This window comes from Dermacentor andersoni, chromosome 3 (assembly GCF_023375885.2).
Source record: "Dermacentor andersoni chromosome 3, qqDerAnde1_hic_scaffold, whole genome shotgun sequence".
Taxonomy (NCBI): Eukaryota; Metazoa; Arthropoda; class Arachnida; order Ixodida; family Ixodidae; genus Dermacentor; species Dermacentor andersoni.
In genome coordinates, this window is record NC_092816.1 from 44267384 (window position 1) to 44288041 (window position 20658).

The 20658-nt window shown below is 45.7% G+C and overlaps 1 long non-coding RNA gene across 1 annotated transcript; it reads left to right on the plus strand.

The window, feature by feature from the left end:
• Positions 1-12382: 12382 nt before the first annotated feature.
• LOC126516639 (uncharacterized) lies at positions 12383-19794 on the plus strand. Its single transcript, XR_008609580.2, has 3 exons — positions 12383-12646; positions 12739-12805; positions 18817-19794. It is a non-coding gene; the product is annotated as an uncharacterized lncRNA (long non-coding RNA).
• The last annotated feature ends 864 nt before the right edge of the window (positions 19795-20658 follow it).

Below are 20658 nucleotides of genomic sequence, written 5' to 3' on the forward strand. Positions count from 1 at the left end.
AGACAACGGCTAACACGCTACCGGAGGAAATCCGCGGAAAACTTCGTTCGAGCCCTGCGGAGCAGTTTTTTCAATCGAGATCTTGCTTCGTCAGTTGGTAATTGGCCTTAAGAATGTCGTGTTGGAATTGCAGAAAAGATAGAGAAAAGGACCATTACTTAAGGCGTAAAGCACACGCACGTAAAGAGTTCGTGTTGCTGAAACACGACGCTTGCACGCGGTGTGCTCAAACACGCACGTAATTAGCAGAGTTTCAGGTGTTGACCGCATGAAAGTATCGTGTACGTGGTTTCGTAGGTTCACATACAGTGCATGTGACGCATGCGATACCCATTTACGTAATCGGACGCATAAAAATGTTAACGTTAAGCAGTAAAAATGTTAATCCTTATCAGCGGGCCTGCGGTCCTTTGCGGCCTTTCTCGGCCATTATAATCCTGCACACAAAACGTGCCAGTAGCCGCTGCCCATGCCTCCAATATTGAGGACGCGTCCGCGCGCCCAGGTAGCACAAAAGAGATACGTAACGTTTTCGTAGCGTTTATCCAAGACGATAAAAACGGGTTAAAGAAGACACGAATGAGAGAACTTCGGCGGGAAAACGTCGTATATCTCTGCTAATGTCCGGCTTAATTACTTTCTTGAGACGATCTAGAACAGGTCTGCAAGACGTATTCGAAAAGCTGGTCTAGAAATAGGATTGGGAAAGACACAAGTAATCCCTTTGGCAAAACTATTCGTAACCAATTTCTAAACGTTTTTAGGACGTTATCAAAAAGCTGGTCTAGAAGCGGTCTTGAAAGGTTTACGATCATCTGAAGCTAATTTTCGCGGGTGACGGGCGCGATCAGACATCGTTGTTCAAAACACGCGTTTAGTTTCGCCTCACGCGACTGGCCTATGCCGCGCAGACGTCGTCAGCCGCACCCGTTGGCACGGCCTAGGCCAATCGCGTGAGGTGAAACTGATCGGGCGTTTCGAACAACGATCTCCAATCGCGCCCCAGATGAGTAGAAGCGTCGGTGTTGACTGTAAGAGCCACGGCGCAGTGCCAAGCACTGTTCCCCGCATGGCCGGCGCATCCTCTACCAAGTCGCACGAAAATGAGCCTGTTAGGAATAATAAATGCTTAATACCGCCTTTAGTAAGCTACGATGCTTACAACCACAATGGGAATGCATCCTGCAAAGAACAAATGGCCACGTCTTGGCAGGTGGCCAGACCAAGCCCTTCATGCCAAGAGTGCACGAAATGAGAACATTGTGACAAAGCAAAAACACTTTATTAAAATGTTATGCTTATGCAAGGTTCGAACAAACTGTGTGAGAAATGCAAATAGAAGTAAAGGTACATCAACAATGACAAAAGTCGCAGAAAGTATTCGTAATGAACTCGAAAGTGACCATTCACTAGCACATAAACAAAATTCCAAGTACACATACAAAAATGAACAGAAAAACCTGGAGTGTACTAAAGTGTCTAATTTATCATAGTAAAGTGCACGTGCTATTAGATGGACTAGAGTTATGCAGAAGTGACATCGGAGCGAATGGAAGAAGTAGACTGAAAATTGCAAGAGCATGAATCGGATGGTAACTGCCTCCAAGCAATGTTACCTATCAGCTGGAAGCTTGAAAAGAGCACAAAAAGAAATACCACCGCATACCATTCCTGTGACAGAAATAAAAAAAATGGGAACAATGCAAAATTGGAAATATTGTCTTTAGGATATATCAAAGAAGGTAACGGCGAGAAAACATAACCATACAACAAAAAAGCAAAAAGTGAAATTAGTACAGAATACTTAAACGGGGGATTCAGTGTAACAAGTGAACACTACTGTAGTACAGCGAACGATGAGACAGTAATGCTGCATCTTGCCACTCCAGAACGTGAGAAATGAATATGCAAGCCTCATATTAGAAACTTACATAAACATGGAAATAAACTGGAATGCACTGGAAGCTGAATTTGTGTAACAAAGGAAGCAATGGTCATAATAAATAGTATGTGTTTTATCTAAAAAGCCCTTTATAAGAGGCAAAGTTGTACCTCTCTGGCAAAAACAAAGTTGCAACGAATAATTTGCAAACCAGCAAATACATTAATTAGCACACTGACATGTCACACTGCGCACATCTCCAGTCTCTTAAAGTAAAAAAAAGCACTCTGAATGAGAAAAACGTTTAACACATGTAGCCCAGAGTAATTCTTTGCCAGTTCATTCACACTTTCACATCCAAAAACATTTGCCACAAAGTCCAGGCACAGTTCCACTGATGTTTACCAATTCACCCCCACTTTCACGTCCAAAAATATTTGGCACACAGTTCAGGCAGAGCTTCATAGATAAACAGCTTGAGGGCACCCTACTGATTATTGTGCAGTCCCGATGCTGGAAATAGAACTGCCGCACATGCTGGTAGTGATTTCAATGTAGACACACTTGCTGCCCTGGACAGGTATGCTCAGATATCTGCACTGGTGCTCCATTTTGTCGAAGTAGACACATTGATGCACTACGCTGGTAATTGAAATGTATTGAATGCACAAGTATTGGCTTCACCAGAGAGACTTGCCCACATACCACCACTGGCATATATATGCACTTGCTCTTCACTCAGTAGCATTGAACTTAAAGTGTTCCCTATGTGGGAGCCATGTGTAAAACCGGTGTCACACGACCACTCTCGATCGCGATCAAGCCCGATCCGGATCGAAATTATCGATGCGACTGGCTCACTCTCGTAGCTTGCGCAGAGGAGCCAATCACGACCGAGAAATTCGATTTGTAACGGACTGGATAGCGGCTAAAAGAGCCCCGTGTGAAACCGGTATCAAATAATGCACAGACGTACGCTAGGAAAATGTGTTGCACAAGGACAAAGAACTGCGACATGCCCTGTTGTGCGAAGCGCGCGAACAGAACACATGTATATATATATAAAAAAAAAACTGCGAGAGCGCTTCGCGAACTCCATGCGCACACATGGCACCCGCACGAACTCGGCAGGCCGCCGTAAAGCGCGAAGGGCGCACAGCGTACATTCCGACACATGTCCCAAACTGCAAACAATCGTACTACCTAAAGCATTTTATACCAAGGGCATACTCGACTCACGTATGCAGTATCCACAAGCGAGTTATGCAGCGTACATGCTGTATCCATTCGCCAAATAGTAAAATTGATAACAAGCACAAAGCTACAAGGGACTCAATACATTACTACCATTTGAGGCGTCAAATAAAATCGAATTTGGCCGTTTCATATATTGGACACAATATATGGACACATGTGGTACCCGGTAATACCATGAAATACCCATCACGTGGGTAAAGGGGGCGAAAACACAATCGAGAACCTGAAGCGCAAACGATAAAAGCACGGCATGGTGCACGCAAAATTCTGTCAGTGCGCTGTAGCGCGAGGGAAGAAAATAGGGCGAGCACTTGACCTCACCTTTTGGGATACCGCACTAGTACTGAATCATAAAAAAAAAGCCTGTTTGAACCAGTTCCCTTGTCTGCAACACTCTTGCTAAACGGGAGACTAAAATACCACGATGACGGCTCTATTGCGGAGATCGGCAAGGTGCGCACAGACAGAAATTTTGCCGCCTTTCTTCGCATTCTGCAAAATGCTTTCTTGTTAGGATCACGCATAGCGGCCGATCCCGACGCTAGGGACACACAGGCACGATTTCGTCCCTCTAACTTTCGTCCTTATACTGCCCTTAACGCCTTAATTACAGCGTCAGTGAAAAGGCGCCTCACATAACATGACAATGAACTTGAAGAGCTGATTAGTGCCCTCCACTCCGCGCCCTCCAATTGAAAACACTACTGATTTCCAAATTAAACTACACAAACAGATCGCACAACCCAAACTAATCATAGAACGTCGTTCGTTTTCTTGACGGCAAAACCCTGCAACACTTACATGACAAAGGGCAGCGGCAGCACATTCAGAACAGCCGCTATCATACCACAGCGCAATGCAAGTGCGATAACGCTATTATGCCCGGCTCAAATAGATCGCACAACCCAAACTAATCACAGAATGTCGTTTTCTTGACAGCAAAGCACTGCAACAATTACATAACAAAGGGCAGCGGCAGCACATTCAGAACAGTCGCAAACAGATCGTAGTTCCATGCGAGTGCGATAACGTAACTATGCCCGGCTTCACGAATAACATGGCCGCCGTGGTCACATAACAATTGAAAACACTACTGATTTCCAAATTAAAACCACACAAACATATCGCACAACCCAAACTGATCACAGAATATCGTTTTCTTGACAGCAAAACACTGCAACACTTACATAGCAAAGGGCAGCGGCAGCACATTCACAACAGCCGCAAACACACCACAGCGCAATGCGAGTGCGGTGACGCGACAACGCCATAACGACGCGACTATGCCCGGCTCGCCCGGCATCACGAATCACGTGGCCACCTTGGTCACATGATTTGACGACGGTATCGCCACCTTGCGCAAGGTTGGATCGCGTTGATGGGTTGTTGAATAAAGAGGCTGACGCGCCGTGGCGTGGCGTGGGGGTGGCGCCTTGAGTCGTTTTCAAAACGTATTCACCCCTCGTTTTTAAGCTGCGTGGCTTCCAACGTTATCAAAACGTATTCACCCCTCGTTTTTAAGCTATCTTGTTTGGAACGTCTTTGATGCGTAGATTTTGGTCAAAAATCCGTTTCAGACGTTGAATCCCTTAATACGACGTTTTCAAGACTTTGTGTGCTACCTGGGCGGCAGCAGCCGGGATGAAGGCGAAATGCATGAGGCCCGTGGAGAGATTCCTCGTTGGTATTCCATAATTCTCCTCGCACGGGCGCGGTATGTTGCAGCAGTCGCAGGGCGCTATTTTTCTTTGCGGGGTGCTTTGGTAATCGCGACGATAGAATTTTTTTTTTTTTTTACAAGTACTGCTCCAGGAGGGCACGTGTAACGGCTAACAGAGGCCTCTCGAGAGAACTTAAGTTCTCTCGAGAACTCGGGAACACTTGTATACAAGCGTTCCCGTTGCTGCTTTGGTGCCCTGGATGGCGCCGTCAATAATACAAAATAATGACACGTTGTTACAACCAGTAAATAAAGTCTAATAAAGAATTACAATCACGCAGCGGCGCCAACCTCTGGCGCAGCGCTACCGCGCCCGCGCGCGCGAGGATTACGAAACGCCAACGAGGAATTTATCGGCCCACGTACAACTATAGTATACGATCAAAGTGCACGTTAAACATCCCCAGGCGACCTAAATAAAGTTATCCGGGGCCATCCACTACGACCTCCCTCATAGCTTTAGTTGCTTCGGGACGTTGAAAACGTTAATCACCAAAAACCAAATCAATACATGCGGGCGTACATTCGAAGCTAAACGACTGCATCCGCATAGTGAGCCCTGCAAAAGCGTCGAGAATGTGCTAACTTCTGGTGGAGCTCAAAACATAGCGTGAATAAAGTCAATTTTAAGTCACAGGCCAGCTGCAGACGCGTACACTTTCGCCGCAAGACGAAACTACATGAAACAAAGCGAAACAAAGAGACCACATTCGAAAAAAAAAAAGGTCAAACGCGCTAAAAGCACGCACATGCAGCATGAACACATACACTTTTTCGAAGCGGCAGGCGCGAACTATAGGCGCCAGAGAAGAGGTTGTGAGCAACCGTGGCACATCACAAAGCCGTGCGTTTTTTTGCCACTTCCTCGAAGTCAACCCTCCCGATCATATATATGTATCCGCACTTCTCTTCCTTGTGCGCTGCGCTCGCCGAGTGGTAAAAAAAGAAGCCTTTTGCCGTCGCTGTGTCGGTGCGGCAACCGAAGGTGCATCAGCATGGCATCACAATTAGGTTCTCGTCCCTAACACACTCGATTTGTTCCGCTAACGAACTTGATCAGTCCGCTTGCGCGTGTATACTTTCGTCGCGCATGCAGGGCCAACAATGGCGGTCGGAACGTGCTGGAAAGAAAACATGTACAAAAGTGCGGTGCCTGTGTTGGTCGACACAACATGTACACATTTATATCTCGCTTCAATTGCAATACATCTGATTTCATCGGCGCCGACGGACGCGGACGTGCATGCCAGGCGAGCTTGCGATCGCTGGGAGACGGTGTAGGCATAGCTCGCCGGCTGTCTATCCGAGGGCGAGAGCCCATGCGATGCATACGCAGCTCGTAGTAAAGCGCCTTGATTCGCCAGCACAATCAATGTTTGAACGTTAATGTTGCTCTTAGGTGAAAATACGGTTATAGTTTTCCCGGTGCCGTTAGTAGCGATGAGCAAACACGCCAGTCGGGCGAGGCGCTTCCTACATATAGACGATTGCTGGCGCGTCTGCGTTGACCGCGTCCCAGTAGAAATCACGCCAACGATTTACTATTTCGCACAATGTTTTACAACACGCACTCTTTCGAGTTCACTTTATTCTGTAAGTTATTTCGTGTCAGAAACAAACTGCAGCCGATTTATGTGCCGCCGTCAGCGGTGCAAGAGGCCCGCGTTTCGACCAGGGAGAAAAAAAAAAATGCAGACATGATCGAAGCGGCGAGCCGCTCAATCGCCGGCCCTGCCCCGCCGGGTCTACCACGTGGCCGTGACGTTCACGCTACCGGCGCTGTTACTGGCTGCGGTCGTCCGACCGATGCGGCAGTCGCTGGACAATATTCAGCAAGTTGGTCGCATGCGCGGCGTGCGATTCGGCGCCGCATGCGGCGGATTTGGTTGAGAACCTATTGAGTGCGACTGCCGATGCGAATGGTCGTACGACCGATCACATCCAAAATCGCACCATGTGTCTCGGGCTTAAAGCGTGCAGTGTGTGGGGAAGGTAGACGAGGAAAAGGGTGAGAATGGAGATGAAATAGAGTCAATCGGCAGACACGGTGATGTCGATGCTAGGCTGAACAAAATGGAGGCTTTCCAGGATGAGCTTGTTGAACAGGTTGAAGAGCTGAAAAATGAGCAGAATATGGAGCGTGAAGCACCGAAGGCAGTGGAAAAAAAAAAAGACTTCAGGCAGCCGAGGAAAAGCTGAATAGCAGGTTCCCGAGCCCACAGGTTTATGTCCCACTGAGCTTGGACCCTTTCTTCACTATCACCATGATCGGCCCACATGATGATTTTTTTCTGTTGATGGTCATTTCGTTAAAGGTGTGGATATCTTAATGTCTGTCAACCCCGTCGTGCAAGCCCAACTACCGGTTACTAGCGGCTCGGGCGGCTAGGTGGGCGGCCTCATTGCCAGGGTTGCCCGCATGAGCGGGTACCCACACCAACTTGAAGGTATCCACACCTTTAACGAAATGACCATTTATTACCGCGAATCGAGGCGATTATATCCATACCCGCATGAGACACTGACAAGAATACAGGTCACTAACCTCAGGAGAGTACAGACTAGGTCTGTACTTAGTTCAAAAAGACTAGCTGCAATGACGAGCGGTGGATATGCACCAAACTGCAAACATTGTAACTGCCCCCTGGCGGACCAAGATCACATCTTGTGGGGATGCCAAAGGAACCCTCCCCCGAGAGAACTCTTTAGACGAGCTCCTTCACACGAAGAGTGGGAGATGAAAACGAAAACTTCCAACCCGCAAGACCAGATACTGTTGGCGGAATGGGCTGATCGATAGCGTCGCGGCGAAGCAGACACCACGCTAGCCCACACCGCTGGGGAAGAAAACTCCACTTAACCTTGACAATAAACGTTTTTTCTCTCTCTCTCTCTCTCTCTCTCTCTCTCTTCTGTTTACGGACGCCGAAAAAACTACGGAGGGTTAGTCATATACAGTTTTGGCTGTGAAAGGCAGCAAAATGTTTACCGCCGAATAGATTGATTTGTCGGCGCTTTAGGAATATGTGTCAGGAGTGGTGGCGTGGGCGGGAAGGGGGGTGTGCCGCTTAACTTCGGCGAGCCCCCCCCCCTCCCCCCCCGGGTACGTGCCTGTCGAGCGCACAGGCAGCAAAAAAAAAAAAAAAAAAAAAACGCAGTTGCCGCGGAATGAAGGAGCCAGAAAATGAGAAATATACCGAGATAAAAAGTCTATGGTTCAAATACAGGTTCAAGCAAAGATGAAAGTGAACGTTGGTTGTCAGAAATACGTTAGAAAAAGAAAACCGCACCTAGAATATTTTCGAACCACATAAAATTATTAGGCAGGAAGTCAACAACAATACAACAACATATCCTAGACGAAGATGGAAACAAACTGGAAGGGGAAGCGGCATTAAATTACATCCGAAAAATAACAGCCGAATCTTTCCAAGGCAATGGCGACGTTGTATTCGAAAAAAACAAACATGAAAGAGAACCAAATGGAAAACCAGCTGGTGCTGACCAACTTTAACTGGAAGAAAGCCGAAGAGAAAATTCCTAAGCGCACATCCACCGGGCTAGACGTGGTTCCCGTTAGGCTGATTAATTAACTAAGAGCAAAAATTAAGGAACCTGTGGTGAAAGCAGTGGGGGAAAAAACTTTAAAAGATAGACGAATACCAGACAGTTGGTGAAAAAGTAGAAGGAATTTCATTCATAAAGGTAACGGAGGGAAAGATAGAATTCACTCATATAGACGGTTGACCGTTACATCGGTAATATACAGGTTAGCAATGCAGGCAATTAAATTAAAGCTACAAGCATGGACACAGAATAATACCATTTTGGGAGAACTTCAAGATGGCTTCAGACTAGGTAGGCGTCTGGATGATATCTTCTATGTCCTTACTCAGTGTATTGAAATATCCAGAGTGGAAAGGAGACCGTTATATGGGACCTTTTTAGACATTACAGGAGCATGTGACAACGTAGACCGCAACATTTTGGAGGATATTCTGGAAGGGGAATGCTCTGGCGGAGATTGTATACAGCTTTTGAGAGAGATTTACTTAGAAAATACCGTTTCCGTTGAATGGAAAGGAGTGAGGAGCGAGAAGGTTGATAACAACAAGGCACTGAGGCACGGGTGCCCTTTAGCCCCATATCTGTTAATGATGTACGTGGTGGGGATGGAAAGGGCGCTAGCGGAAAGTAATATCGGGTTTAATCTCTCATACAGATAGGCGGGTACAGTTGTAGAGCAGCAGCTTCCAGGTTTATTTTATGCGCACGACATCGCGTTGCTAGCTAACAAGCAAAGTGATATGCAAAGTCTGGCTAATATCTGTGGACAGGAAGGCGAGAATTTAGTTCTTAAATTTAGCGTTAAAGAATCAGGTGTTATGGTATTCAATCAAAGCACTGAACAGACAGCGTCAATTCAGAGCCAGGAAATATTTCGGGTATAATATATATATATATACCTTGGTATATGAATAAGCGAAGGCAATATATATATATATATATATATATATATATATATATATATATATATATATATATATATATATATATATATATATATATATATATATATATATATATAGGGGAAGAGAAATAGGGCCATAATGAAGCACAGAGCTCTATGGGTATTGTCGGGAGTTGTAGGACGATCTCACCGCTGACATCCAGTTATCAGGTTTGTAGTCGGGCATGAACTATGTGGTAGCTGGCCCATGCCGTCGTCCAACTCACCCACGCCTGGGACGTAGTTGTAGGGAGGAACCTGCTCTCATCGAGAACTAGGGGTACAGGATTTATTTACATATTTACATTAAAACGTGAGACACATTTCAACAGCCTAGCATTACTGCAAAAAGGAGCACGAAGCTCCCACCACACAGCATACGAGCGCAGAGCTCCAAGCACCAAGCAAACTTAGCAGCCGACAAACTGCTGCTTTAAAGCCTCTGTCCTCCCTAGATCCCTAGGGGAGGGAAAACTGCTGTCCAATCGGACCGTCCACAGTCGGGGCGTAGTCGACCCACCTTTGAGGGGGAGGGCTCACACACTCACATACACACTTTGGATTCCTAGATCCCACCGGGTTGAGCGGGTCCTCCTAGCCAGATTATCACGCTTGACCCCAGCCGGCGCCTCAATTCCAGAGCTGACCTCTCCGGTAGCCGCCACGAGTGTCAGCAGACTGTGAAGAATCCAGGGGCCCGACGAAACGCACCACAAAACACCCTTTGTTAGAGAAGCTCTCTTGCTGCAAATAGACCATGAAGGCCATGGCAAATCAACCAACAATACACGGTCCGCCAAACGTGGCCAGCCCTGCTGCCGTCGCCAACTCTCCGAAGTAGGCGCATGGTGGATTAACGCTGCCGTGGTCTCCAGTTCTCCGAAGGAAGTGCACGGTCGGTTAGCGCTGTCGTCGTCGCCGTTCTCTGAAGGACGCCACCTCCGCGGGTCGATTGAAACAACTGCAGCGGGCTGAGATAGGTTTGCAGAGCAGTACCCCTGCAGGCCGATCGTAACAGTATACAAAAGATACAGGGTGTTCCGGGGTATGTGGAAAGGTGTGAAGCTTCCAGGAGTCACATTTGTAAATGCGGTTGTTTGCTTGAAATCAGGGTACAATCAGGACTCGATTGCAACCAAATGTCAGTGTGACGCCTCGCATTGGACACTCACGGGAAGACTGCAAATGAAGCTGTGCAGGGCGATATGGGCTGGACAAGTTTTGAAGTGAGAGAAGCTCAGAGTAAAATTGATTGTGAAGGGCGACTGAGTTATATGCAAGAAAGTAAATGGGCTGAGAGAGTTTTCAGCTATTCGTACAGGAAACACATTGATTCACAGTGGGGGAAAAGGACTAAAATACTTACCAGCAAGTATGCGACCTCTATGGTGAGCAACATGGTAACAATTAAAGAACGTCACGCGGAAAGTCGGAGAGGCTGAGATAATCTCATGCGCGGCGGAAATGGAAATCTGCTATGAGTAACTACTTAAGAGGAAAAAGCTAAATCAGGATAGAAACAATTTATGATAACTCAAGCTGAAGCTTATTTCTTTTCGAAGCGAGATCAGGATGCCTTAGAACACGCACTTATAAGGCGAGATACAAGAAGGAAGAAGAAGCATGTGCTTGCGGCAACTTGGTTTAAATTTCTCCAATTTAATAAGTCTTTCTCTGGGAGCCTCCTCTCTTGGAAACTGCCACAGATATGTCTGCTCAGCCGTGGAGGAATTCATAGTTTTTTCAATGCGTTTTTCCTAAGTTCTTCATACATTATTTTTATCCGTTTCCACATGACACTTTTACCAGTTTTTGTAATACCTACATCTTACTAATACCATCCAAATCTTGGCTGAAATTTAGGTCTGAAATTTAGCGTTAAAAAATCAGGTGTTATGGTATTCAATAAAAGGAGTGAACAGACAGCGATGGCGCGTACCCCCACATTGCGTACGCGCCATCGAAGAAGGATATCCTAGCCTATCCTATCCTATCCTATGCTATCCTGCGGTAAAGCTAGGGAAACGATGGAGCATATATTATTAGAATGTTAAGATATCTACCCAGCAGTCGATTTAAGAATATCTGGCCTACTTGAAGCCCTTGGGTATAGCGAGAGCAGATGGAAAGTAAACATGTCCGCAGTAGAGATTAGTAAGCGGCGATTGGAATATTGGTGGAAGAAAAGTAGGAAAACGACAAACAACGCAGGCATGTAAAAGCAAAGTTCGCAATAGGGGTTCAGAAAATTTGGTTATGGGAATTCATCGTGTTATTTCTTTTCTTTTTTTTCTCTTCTTTAACATAGGTAGGAAATTAGGCAATATATTAACAAGAGCTTGGTGCGGCAACCCACCGCCCCGTACCAAAGGGGACGCTCATAGTAGCCACCCATCCATCAATCACGACCCACGCAAAAGGCCGCGTTTGCCGCGTATCCATCTATATGCGCGTTTCTACCAGAAAGCCTAGAGTTTACTGTATATGGCTCCCGCAGGGAGCCCCCATATGCATATACAAATAACTCTAAGGAAGTCCGCCTTCGCGCACAGCGTTCGCGGCCAGCGTTTCCCGGCAAACATTACGGTTGCATGCGCTACATTTGCCGGGAAGCGTGAGAAGCAGTCAGGGATCTTTGAATGCTGCCGCGTTCCACTCTTAAAGGCGAAGCTTAAGCGTCCTCCAAATTTTACATTAGATGGGACTAAGATATATTGGCACGCGCTTTATTTGCGCAAAAATTGTTTCGGTTTCGGTTGATGGTGTTGATGACCTATGGGTATCCTCTGAAACAGGAGTGTCATAGTTACTTATAATATCCTGTTTGATTTCATCAGGTATTCTCAACATTTCTTTTGTTCTAGCATTTTTGTATAGATGTATGTAACGTTTTTTTGTTTTCCTTAAAACTTATCCACCAAAAGATTTTTCAAGTGATGTGTATGTACGAGTTTTTTGCCGCGCGAAGCGCCTCTTGCTTCCTGTTCCTGCAGAAAGAGTCACCGGGGTCACCGGCTTTCCGGCATGCTTTCCAGTTCGTCTTTATTCTATGGGCTTCCTCTGTGACTGTAGTAGTTGCAATAGCTCAGAGTCGACGCTTTATCGAGCTATTTTACACGCTGCAGTGCTCTTAGATATATTTATGTCTACCCTACAAGTAATTAGAGAACCTCGAGAACGTCGAGCATCAATACTTGTGCGCATCTTTGTATATCTGTCACACCAGTGGTAAGCAAACCGTCACTGCCTCCTGCACCAAATTGCCGCGACCTGCATAGTAAGGCCGATATTTATTATTATTATTCTGATTTAACGACACGCGTTAGCCGTGTACACCTGCATATGACTACCGTTGTCCTTCCTTCGCAGCATGATGAAAAGTGGAATTGAAACCACTACACATTAAAGCCACTGCTACAAGCGGACACCGGCAATCGTAACCAACGTTTTTGTTTGATTCATTTCTCGCTTGATTTCGAAACAGGATCCCATTTGTTGGTCCGCATCGTTTATTAATATGCTTAGCATAAGGAATTTTCATGATTTCTTCAGGAAAAAAGAAAGGAAAAGCTATCTCATACAGCCCTCGCCGTCGGAGTACTAATTTCGCTGCCGGTTGTCAACGAAAAGTTCGTATTGACGACGCAGATTACGTAGCCAAGAGTTTTATTGAATGATGTGGAGTAAGGACATACACTACTTCTGCGAAAGATTTTGAAAACAAAGCAGGGGTACTCGCAAAACGTTATCCAATGAAGTATTTTTGCCCGTACGCATGAATTCGATGCTCCTGTACAAAGAGATGCCGTTATTCTTTCGCGCATTCATATGGCATGTATGATCTGGTTATCGGTGGCGGTCAAGAGAAGACCTTGGTTCTCAAGCTAAAATTGCATTTGGGTATACTCACCTCTTGTAAAATCGGTGGCTATACAGTTACATAAAGCTGGTGCTGATCACACATTACGTGACAGCTTCTGAAGGGGCAATATTGGTGTTAGTGTTTGCTAGTGAACGGTAGCGATGGTAAAGGCTACAGGCTTCTAGATTGCATCAGTAGAATGTGTCTAGTGATACTCTCAACATGTACTTCTGCAATGATAGCACGTGCACACAAAATAGATGTATATTGTTAGCAGTAGTCAGATTTACGGATATTTCTGGTATTACAGGCAAGAATGATTGAACAAACACAGCTTCCCCAATTAGAAGTGAAAACTGGGCTCGTTGGTATATATTGTACATCTTTCAAAAACAGTCAAACTACATGACACAGAGAAAGAGGAACAGACAGGACAAGCGCTGACTAACAACTGAAAGTTTGTAGTGTGTTCAGTGGGGCTGGTTGGTTCATCTTTAGAATAAAAACAGGAACAGCGCAACACAGGACGAGCAAGTAAACAGGACTATGACCTGTTTACTCGCTCCTCCTGTGTTGCACTGTTCCTGTTTTTATTCTGAAAAAGAAAACTGAAAGTTTACTTGAAAAAAATAAGACTTATAATAGCAGTGGGGACTTATAAGAGCAAGACATACCCTAAATAGCCATGTGCACCACCTTGCATTAAAACTCTGGGGCAATATCTAAAGCAAAGTGACCATGCGATTATGGTGGTGCACTGTTGACCGTGGGGATGTGCACCTTTAGTAGCCAAGACAGATTGTGCATCACTATCCCGACAAAAACACGGGAAATCCTTGAGGCATTTTACATGGAAAAAGAAAATTCCCCGTATGTCAGCCAGCCAGCCAGTCAACAAGGGAGATTAAGATAGTGGGCAGTAGCAAGGAAACCACTACACACAAACCTTTAGAAGCCTTCCATATCAGGAAAAGAGGCACAAGTGTCAGTGATACTTGTGTGTGTTTATTTGGACTCAAGGTGCATTTCTTTTTCTCTTCTTTTTTTCCTTGCCATGATGAACCTGTGCGCATGCACATTTTACCATTCTTCTAGTGTTTTAGGAGACTAATAAATCATGTGTGAGTGTAGCACCAGCAGTGTCCAGTCTTCTTTCGGCTTTGTGTTATTTGTGCTACACGGGCTTCACTGTATCAGCCAGCTAGCCTAACAAGTTATATTATGTAACAGTTATTGATTGACTCGACTCTCACTGGCATGTTCTTCACTGACTTACACAAAGCTTGTGTGCACACATCAGGGCTTGTACAGAACATCCGGCTCAAAATTCAAAGGATTCAAGGATGCTAAAGGCCAAAATTTGCGGGAGGGGAACAAACTTTATTCGAACACATGCATACTCTGAAAATGAGTGAAATCTCCTTCTTAGCTGCAATTTCTTGCAGCTGCTGTGTTAGTGCTGGTTTCAAGCTCTTCAGGTGGCTTTTCAAAATTGACTTTTTCCTTGTAATGATGTCAATAACTTTCAGGCATAATCGTTAATATAGCGTCTGGCTTCAGCCAAAAATACTTGTGTTAAACCCAAATGGCTGAAACTTACTTTCCGTCGGACATTTCTAGAGCCTATAGGGCGCAGAAATGGAGCCATGATTGCTGTGGTGTGAACAAACTAGCAAAACAGCAAAATGGTAGCATGACTTGGTCGCCTTATCTGGCTTTGTCTAGCTCCACGATGGCAATGGTGATTTACACAGGCCTGTTGGTAGTGGCTTCTGACACGGTACATTGCAATGATTTAACGACATTCTCAAAATAAAATATTTAGGATTGTTTTCTGATGGACAGTGTCCATGGCATAGCTTCCATGGGGAGTTTGTTACTCTGAATGTTCCAGGTCACCCCCAAACCTTATTTAGGCCATCTTTCAGCTTCTGCATGGCAAGTTCAGCAAGCCCGTTCAATTGGGGGTGATATGGGGCCATATGAAAATTCTTTGTTATTTTCTGTCAGAAACTTCGTGAAAGTCTCTGGTGAACTAAGTTCCATTGTCTGTCACAATGGTTCTTGGTATGCCCAGCCTGTGGAAGATTTCACACAAGGATGTAACTCGATTGCGCTGTGCATGACACTGGAATTGCTTCGATCCATTCTGAATGTGAATCTATGGCCACGAGGATCATGGTGTTATTCACTGGACCAGCATAATCCAAATGTACGCGTGACCAATTCTCGTGTGTTAGTGGCCAGCTTACTGGTATTTTCACTGGTGGCATTGAGCTTGTTTGTATGCATGTAGTACAATTCCTACTGATTTGTTCGATAGCTCCGTTGATGCCAGGCCACCACATGACCATACAGGCCAACGCCTTCATTGCAGACATTTGCAACCTGGTGCGTCTTGTGCAGGAGTTGCAGCATGTCACCACGAGCAGCCTTGGGAATCGCGACTTTGTAACCCCAGTAAATCAGACCTTGGGGAACGGTTAGCTCGCTTTCATGCGAAGTATGGTTCCAACCGCGGATCGGGTGCTTTGCGCTCCTTTGGCCAACCATGAAGCACGTAAGACTGGACATTTTTAAGTAGTTGATCTTTCTCGGTCAACTGTCTCATTGCTTGCGAAGAAAGGGGCGTGACATCCAGCTGCTGCAGCGAGTGCACATACTCGTGTAGCTCCTCTGATGTGTCCTCTGTGGTTTCTAGAGGAAGCCGACTGAGTGTGTCTACATTTAGGTTGTCCGAGCCAGGTTAGTACTCAATCTTGTGCTGGTATGCTCCCAGCAGCAAGGACCAATGCTGAGTTCTTGCGGCAGCCATGATGGGCGTGGGATGATCTTCGCGAAATAGACCCAGCAGCGGCTTGTGATCTGTGATCAAGGTGAATGTTCTTCCCAGTAGGTAGTCCCGAAACTTTGATACCCCGAACACAAGGGCCAACACTTCATGCTCAAGTTGTGAATAATTCCTTTCCGCTTTGGTAAGTCTTTGAAAGCGAGAACCTGTAGGCTTGTCAACTTTGCCAATGCGATGGGACAGTACCGCTCCGATTCCGTTCAGTGACGCATCGCACTCCATCCAAGCACAGTGGCAGTGAGGGATCGAAGTGAGTAAGCATTTTGGCATTGCATAAAGCGTTTTTTGACTTATGAAAAGCTTCCCGTTGTTAAGAGCTCCAATTCCAGTGATGTTCTTTCGTTAGCAAATCATAGAGCGGGGATAGAAGACTGGCCATATTGGGAAGGAACTTGCTGTAATACGTAAGACCCGAGTAGAAACGCAGTTCACTCACGTTCTAGGGTGTTGGCGCCTTCATGATAGCGTCCATGTTCTTCTCCAGAGGGTGCAGCCCTCCCGTACTGATCTTGTGGCCAAGGTACAAAACCTCAGGCATCCTGAAGGTGCACTTGTCCTTCCTTAGCTTGACGCCGTACTCTCGAAATCGCTGGAAAACTGCCTTGAGGTTCTTTCCGCCGTCATTCCCCTTCTTGGCAAACAGAACATCATCCAAGTATGCCTGGACTCCTGGCAACCCATTCAGGATGGTGTCCATTATTTGCTGAAAGATATCTAGGGCACAAGACACACAAAATGGCAGATGATTAAAGCAGAATAATCCCTGATGTGTGTTAATGACAGTCAGCTTCTTTGACTGCTCATCCAGGGGAACCTGGTTGTAGGCATCTCGAAGGTCCAATGTGCTGTAAAAGTCACCCTCATGCAGTGAAGCAAAAAGGTCATTGATAACCGAGAGTGGGTACTGCTCGGTCACATAGCTGGCATTTACTGTTAGCTTGTAATCGCCACACAATTTAACTGTTCAGTCTTTCTTCATTACCGGAACTATCGATGTCGCCCAGTCCGAGTAAGCCACCGGGGACAGTACTCCAGATTTAACAAGCCTGTCCAGCTTGTTAGAAACCTTTTCTCGCATTGCCTATGGAAGTGGCCAGGCTTTGAAGAACTTTGGAACCGCATCCTCCTTCATGTGTGATGAATGGGCAGAACAGACCCAGTTCAGGTCCTCGTACTCGTACTCACACAGGATTGCTTGCAAGTTTAGCCCTTGCTCATTAATGCTGGACACGTTCAAAACCGCAGCCCCTTCGTTGTTCAGTGCCTGGATGAGATCACGGCCACACAGGCTTGGTCCGGAGACGCAACAGCGGTCAGTGACACCGTAACAGTCGTGCCGCAGTATGAAACTGGGAGCATCAGCTTCCCGGCTATAGGCAACGGACGCAAGTAGCATGACAACTTCAAGCTGGATTTTTCAAGGCAGGGCCAGCTTGTGCGATGTTGGCAGTAGACATCCCAGGACACCACGCACACGGGTGAGCCGGTGTCAATTTCCTTCGCGATGTCGGCTCCGCCCGAGCGAAAATTGCGTCGTACCGGGCTGACGAGTTCGTTGGCTGCGGTTGGTTGCGGCTTTAGTGTACACAACTGTGCGGAGAGCTCGGCTTCGGCATTTTCCATTGAGCCGCTGCTCAGCGCCAAGCTCTGCTGCGGTCGCTTTCCTTTAGATCGACACACGGCAGCTAGGTGTCCCTTTTTCCTACAGTTGAAACATCTGGCATGTTTAAAGGCACAAGTCGCCTCACTGTGCTCGCGGCTTCCACACCGGTGACAGCCTTCAGACGATCTACTCGCCTTACTGCAGGTTTTTCCTGCCTGTCGCTGCCAACTATCGCTCTTTAGTCTGTGAAGCTCGGGCTCTTCCTTCGGTTCCATCTGCTTCGTAAGCTGAACACCCTCTCATGCAGCCTCTGCTGCAAGCACGATGTTTTCTGCCTCCTGCAACGTCGGTTTCGGGTGAGAAAGCAGTACCTTCTGCACATCACTGCTGTGAATTCCACACACGATCCTGTCTCGCAGCAGGCGGTTCAACATGGTCTCGAAGTTGCATTTATCAGCCAGGCATCGAAGCTCCACAATAAACTGCTGAGCTGATTCCTTTTCCCTTTGAATGTGGGTAAAGAACTTGGAGGTTGCAGTGATCTCATTTGGCGTGGGTGCGCAAAATTCTTTGAGAATGGTAACCGCTTCCGCGTAGGTTAAATCGCTCACCTTCCGCGGGGCACAATGCCCACTCAATACGTCGATAGGCTTCGAACCCAGTGCTAAGATGAGAATCGCTCTTTTTTTAGCGTCGACGATGTCGTTGCCCTAGAAGTACAACTTGACTCTGATGTAGTACGATGACCATTTGTCCTTGGCGTCGTCGAACTGTGGAACTTGGTACGCCATGGCAGGAGTGTTCGCCGTCATCAAGGTGCTGGTTCATTGCTTGTCGGCACTGTTATGACTGCTACCAGGCGAGAACAGCATCCGGCTGGATGGCCAGGAGCGTAATGCTCACACAAGAACGGGAACGCTGCGCATCATTTATTCAGTGGCAGCCTTTTTCCAAGACGTTCCGTAGCAGCTTGCAGCACATGCGCACAGCGAATGCGGTTTTTCTGTCTTCGTTGTTGTTTTCACTTTGCAGCAGTAAACAATGCTGCCATCAACATGCAAGCCATATATTCTGCTGTATTCATTAACAAACCTGTGACCTTATGTATGGATCACTTTCTCTTTTGTGCAGCTTTGGAAGTCCCCACTTTTTCTATGCCGTTGCAAGGAATTCCTTATCAGCAAAGAAAGGTAAGAATAGAAACTGTACCCACACAACAAAGCCTTCCAGGTACACCAAGCAAGAAAGATAAAACCTTGCCACTTAAAAAGCAGAAAGCCAACACACGGTACCAAAGCCAGTAAACTGGAAGACCTATCTGAAGAGAAATGGAGGCTGCATGAAAATGTGCTCTTGAATAAACCACAATTCTTTACCATGGCCTCCATTGTTTTCCTTGCGTCTGGGTTCTGGTGACTAAGCAAAATTGCTTTTTCTCGTGCTTCTGTACGGTAAAAATACTTTTTTTTTTTTTTTCGATTTAGGATTGTACACTCGGCAAACGTGCACTCTTAAGCAAAAAAAAATTCGGATGTCTAAAGACTGCATGCTTTTCTCAACTGGCTGTTCAAATCCGAAGGCCTTCTATCCATTTGTTAAAGATTTCCTAAACTTCAGACAATGTCATCTAGCTTGTCGTTGGCTGATTTGGTGAAACGAGAAAATCTTAAAGTAAGTCAAAGTGGAATAATAAATGTCATTGAAAAGGAGCAAGTGAGTAGCCAATATAAACTCCTGCTCATACGAAAAATTGGCTGTTATGTGGGGATAGCTGTGGAAGCAATGTAAAACTCTAAAAGCAATAGAAATCTGTCATTGGTTATGCCTGCGTGGTCTTAAAATGACCACTCACCCATTTCAGCTATCAATTTGTGAACAGCAGTCCAGAGGCCACCGTGAGGAATCGAATAACATGGCCTAGTAATGCCTACTGAAAAAACGGAATGGTAGCATGCTGCAGTCAAGATATCTGTTCTAGAAGCTTGCCTGAACTTTAGAGGATTCATGCTTTATTGCTTTTGTAGTGAATATGTTCACTCTGATCACATGACTGTTGGCTGTACATAAAAGCAAATTCATATTCTGAATAAACTGTTGGAAGTTGCCACCCATACTGCCTTGTGTGTTATGTCTGCAGCTTTTTTTGTGCCAGTAAGTTTGGAAATATAGCCAGCACAAAACAATGGTGAAAAAGTGAACTGAAGAAATGAATGAAATTTGCATATTTGGAGGAAGAGTGCTTATGATGGAAGGGGACATTCATGGAAATGATGGCTGGAAAGAAGTTGTAACCAACTATGGCTTGGTTTGCTATTGCATTGATGTGTGCAAGTCCAAAAGCACCTTTAGTCTAAGGCTGAAGATTAAAAAATGTTCCTTGATACTACGCCTTGAAATGTTCACAGGCATCTGGCATACCAGGAGAGATCATTTCTGTGGAAAACAGTAGGTAAAAAGTAAACACTGATTTAAAGCCTTTAATTTACTTATTAAAATACTTTTTAAGCCGGAAGGCATTACACAATGGAGTAGTGTACGTGAACAACGAAGATGTACCTGTGCCGCAATAAAGTATTACCAAAACATGTTTGTGGCTGCTTTAAGCTTTCATTATTTGGAATAATGGTGATCTTCTCTACATTGTGCAATCGGAGGATAGTTTCCCAGAGGGACTAAGCCACTCCCATGTGCATGCACATAGCCTTCCAATCGCAGTGGCTTCCTAAGGACACAAGCGAGGAGTTTTTTTTCCCCCATGTGAGGCAAGCGTCGAAACAAGAACTTAGCCAAGGTTGCTTGTATTCAAAACTACACCTTCATATGCTTCATTTGAACTCTCGCATATATTAAAATAAGCCAATTTAAGCTGCAAGAACATGTGACAAAAATGCATTTGCCATTGACAGTAGTGGCTTCACTTTGGAACTTTTGCTTTTTCTCCACATACGATGGATTTGACTCATTAACAAAAAA